Source organism: Coffea arabica, chromosome 8c (genome assembly GCF_036785885.1).
Source record: "Coffea arabica cultivar ET-39 chromosome 8c, Coffea Arabica ET-39 HiFi, whole genome shotgun sequence".
Taxonomy (NCBI): Eukaryota; Viridiplantae; Streptophyta; class Magnoliopsida; order Gentianales; family Rubiaceae; genus Coffea; species Coffea arabica.
In genome coordinates, this window is record NC_092325.1 from 1,543,640 (window position 1) to 1,548,884 (window position 5,245).

Below are 5,245 nucleotides of genomic sequence, written 5' to 3' on the forward strand. Positions count from 1 at the left end.
TCCCCCGCTTAAATATATATATACATATATATCTTAATTATATACATAACATATTTAATATTATTAGTTATAATATCAAATTACGCATATGTAATATAATTAATATTGTTACTAATAATATATATTTATATTAATACAAATTATTGATTAGTTATACTAATATATTTATACTAAATTACTAATTACATTCTTTTACTAATTATACATTTATTCTATTATATACTTTTTACTAACTATACGTTTATACTAAATTACTAATTAAAAATTTTACTAATTATAAACTTTTTCCCCATAGGTACCCGTTGGGCGAAGTGGGGCAGGACGGGTGATGGGGGTAGGACGAGGGCGGGGGATAAAGCTGTTAAACGAACCGAGCTGTTCGTTAGCTTGGTTCGTTTCGGCTCGTTTGTGTTCGTTAAAGGCTCGTTCGAAAGCCTTAAACGAACGAACACGAACGAATTTTTGTGTTCGTTTAATAATCGAGCGAACACGAACATGTTCGCGAATTTTAACGAGCGTCGCGAACAAGGACATAATTGTCATTTGATAAATTTTAGGGTTACTCATAAGAAATTCTAAAACTTTCCCCTTCCCTTTCCAACCTTACTTTGTTTTCCTTCCCCATTGGCTGCTGCTGAAAATTTGTACTTGTCTTATGGCTGAATTTTTATATTTGAAGGACAAATTACTTTGTTTTATTTGTTGTTTTTATGTTAATGTTGGTTATGCAGTTATTGAATAATGGAATTTAGTCATTTAGTATTTTAATTATTTTTTAGGATGATTAATGATTTGTGTGGCATATTTAAGGCCTAGAATAATCTGGATTCGAACTTTTCGAGCGTGTTCGCGAACGGCTCGTTTATGTTAAACAAGCCGAACACGAACACAAACACGAACACGAACTTTACTTAACGAGCCGAACACGAACACAGATTTAGAGTTCGAAAGTTAACAAACGAACACGAACGGAGTTCAAATCGCTTAACGAACAGAGCTCAAACATGAGATACTCGGTTCGTTTCGGTTCGTTTACAGCTCTAGCGGGGGATATGCTTAGGCAACTGGGCGGGGGGCGGGGGTGGGGGAGAGGTCCCCCGCCCTAACCCTACCCCGTTGCCATCCCTAATTGGAGAGCATGCAGACTACAACTGCAAGGAATAGGAATGGAGTTGGGACTTGGGAGAGATTTTGGGATTTTTGTCTTGTCTGGTTATTATTCCTTTGGTATTTTGAGGGTACCCTCATCCACTATGGCAATTAATAGCCCTTATTAAGGAAGCTTGTAAGTAAAAAAAAAGGAAATTTAGTAGTTTGGTTAAAAATTATTGGATGGGAGCTGGCCTAGATTTTGACGATTTGATTTCTTGTAATTACTCCATTATAATTATTTTTTTCCTTTTATAGGGGAAAGTAATTAATCATCTTGTATATATCTATATGTGTGTGCATATATATAGTATGCTTTTCTTTTTGTTTTGACAAGCTTAGTTGAGAGAATAAATATAAGTTGATTGATACTTTAATTCTAGTATTTTACCAACTGTATTTCTCATCAAATTAAAATTTGTAGTGATCTCTTCCTCTACTACAAATTTTTTTTATCTTCTGTATTAGTTTCAAGTTAGTTTATTTATCATTAATAGTAGTAAGGCATTTTATTAATTAAAGTTGCAATCTATTCTAATACTTGATAAATGTACAACTGGTTAAAAAATTCAAAGAATTATAATAAACACTTGAATCAAAGGAAATCATATTCATACTTTTCGAAGAATTTATGATTGACAGATGATTCATGTTTTAAGTGTCATATTTTTAACCATTACGAAAAGAAGGTTGAAATGAGGGAGAGAGTGAGATTTTTGGTAAAATCTATGTATTGGATGATTGTTTTATGATTTAATCATCTTTTACAGTATCTTAGTATTCATTTTTATGAATATTCTGCATTAAACATAGAACAATTTATGAAAACTTTTTTAACAAAATAATATAATGCATCCTATTAAATATTTTTCATATGTGTTTTGTCAAATTTCAATACCTTATTATTGTGCTTTCTTATTTTGTGTTTTGTTAAACCATTCTAGGGTAAAAGTAAAAATCAAAGTTGCCTACTAGATTAGTAACTAAAATTTATTATGGGCTTCTTTAGTAAATAATATTACTTATTTTACAAGTCAAAATTGTTTAAATTTTGCATGTCAAAGGACTAATAATCAAGATATACATAAGGAGCCATGTATTGGACTAGCTTATAGTTGCAATCTCCTAAATTATACGTACGTACGTACATATATATATATATATTAAAAACATTACCTTTAGTTCCTAAAGTCCATTTATAGTTACTTTTTCACATAAACAAGTCATAATGACTCATTCTAAGTAATTCAATGGTAGAATTAAGTCCACAGATCTTCCTCAAGAATATAAAGAATCTAGCCCCTTTATAAAGTAGAGTAAATGAATCATGTAAACAAAAATTTTCTTGTTTGACTGAAAATGTTTAAATTTTGCATGTCAAAGGGCTAATAATCAAGATATACCTAAGGAGCCATGTATTGCACTAGCTTATAGTTAAAATCTCCTATATTATATCATTATACTATATAAGAATGAGTTGTGATAAAAAAGGGGTTTTGAATTTCAATCGCATGAATAGGGGCATTTTCGAAATATGGAATGATGTGAAATTTGTTTTTAGCTTTCGATACAAGTGATGATGACATGTATTTTGGTAAGTTTACAGAAATCTCCTCATGTCTATACAATTAAAGCATTTATTTATGGAGACATTTGGGTATTTTTGGAATGTGGGATTATTTTATAATCGTTGTTGCATCAGGTACAAGTCATACAAGCTTATGTATTGGTGTAATTACTTAAATGGTGTTATAGACATGTTTACTTGAAGTGTGGTATTATTCTGCAATTGAAACGAAAACACATTGTTGTAATCTTACCGCTTGAGGATATTCAATTGCCTAAAACATATTCAATTGTCTTTGCCATTTACATCTCAATTAAACTAAATAAAATGTGGATAGTTAATGAATTAATGCCTCAGCATCGGTTATGGTTGTTCAAATGCCTTCTCCTTCATATTTTTCGATTTTTTTCCTTTCGGCTTCTAGGATTGGGCTATTTTTGCTACCTTTATCCTCTGCATTCCAAAATGGTCTTTAGGGTAAGCTATTTTTGGTGGCTCGGTTTGATGTGAGTTTTGTTCCTTAATTTTATTATTTATGTGGTTGGTGGTGTGTAGTGTTGGGTGACTACTTCCATTGCAAAATTTGAAAGTATGATTTTTCCACAAATTTGGTTAGTCTGTATAATTTAAATGGTGTGGTTATGATGTCATAGGGTTGGAGCAACTGCAAGAAAAAGTTTTTCGAGGGGTATCTGGACTAAGGTAAGCCAAAAAAGTACCTTAATTAGTTCAACCATGGTGTGTTTTCTACTGCATGTTGTAAGTGATTCATATATGGAATTCATTTTGATAGTAATTTGATAGTGAAGCATTGTGAATTGATAAGTTATATGGTATACTGCTGATTTGAGTTTGAATTGTTTAGTCACTGATGAATTAATAGAATAAACACCTTCTAAACCATTCATATTGGTGGTGTTTCACATATACCTTCTAATTAAGTAGAGGTAATACAAATGGTTTAATTTCCTTAGGCAGTGATGAATTTGTAGAAACTCCTTCAAGCAAACAATTTCAATGAGTGCTTTCTTATATTATAGAACAATGAATGCCTTCTTATACAGATAAAAAAAACTAAAATTGTTGCGAAAAACTAAAAATATGAACAAAAAAGATGCGAAACAAAACCTCACACTATACAAGAATGAGTGTGGCTTTGAATTTTAACCCCAAGAACAAACATATAGCTAATGAAATTAATTGTAATCCATGAAATGTAAATTGAATAATAATCTGACAAAAGGGAAACTTAAATGACTTTTTTTTTTATAGATGCTATAGTCCTTATTGATAAACAGTTGATTAACATTTTAACTCCAAGAATAGACATATAACTAATGAAATTACCTGTAATTTGTGAAATGTAAGTTGAATAATAATCTAAAGAAAGAGAGACTTAAATAACCTTTGCAGACCTTTGCAGACAATCTATTATTGAAACATATGCTACGAAATATTATCGTTTAGTATGATATTTCACTCTTATCTTTATTTACTTGCACTTCTACTAGCTTAAATTCTGTCGAAGCTCCACAAAATAGAACACAACCACCAACAAACAACTACCTTAAAATCATTTTTAACTACAGGCACCAAACACCTGCATGACGCGTGTGCACTCCCTCCCCAGTATATTAAAAACATTACCTTTAGTTACGAAAGTCCATTTATAGTTACTTTTTCACATAAACAGGTCATAATGAGTCATTCTAAGTAGTTCAACGATAAGACTTAAATCCATAGATCCTTCCTCAATAATATACAGCCCCCTTTATAAAGTAGAGTAAATGAATAATGTAAATAAAAATTTCCTTGTTTAACTAAAATTGTTTAAATTTTGCATGTCAAAGGACTAATAATCAATATATATATATATATATATATATATATATATTTTACTCTCTCACCGTTTCCTACATCTTTTCCATCCCCAAACTATTAGGCACAATATTCAAACTCTGAACTTGACAGCGAGAAAAACTTTAAGAGTTCTTCCTTAGTCACTGGATCGATCTCAATACTCTCTAAATGATATATCATTATTTAGGTAAAGTATTTTTTACTATGCTTTTTCTATTTGACAAACACGTTTGACTCTACTTTGACGACTATACTTTGATATAATTATAATTTATAACGATACATTTATCAGTATAATGTTAGTATAATATTAATGTTAACTAATACATCCCATGTTACGTGAAGGCTTGATCAGTCCCACTTGGAAGCAATTCAACAGAAACGGATTAACCCTGTGGCATCTGTCATCTAACAAAAGAAAATAAAATAAAAAAAAAGAAGAAGAAGAAGAAGAAGAAGAAAGAAAGGAGTATCTTGTTAATTATGTGGCTTAAAAAGGAATGACATGTACCAGTTGAAGGACTTATTGGGCAATATTTCATTTTCAAACGACCTCCCCTCCCGCAAAAGGTCAAAGCCGTCAAACCATTTCCTTCCTTCCTGCATAACGCCTAAACCAGAATTTTACTGTAGCGGATATTTAAATAAAGAAAATAAAAATCGTAAAAA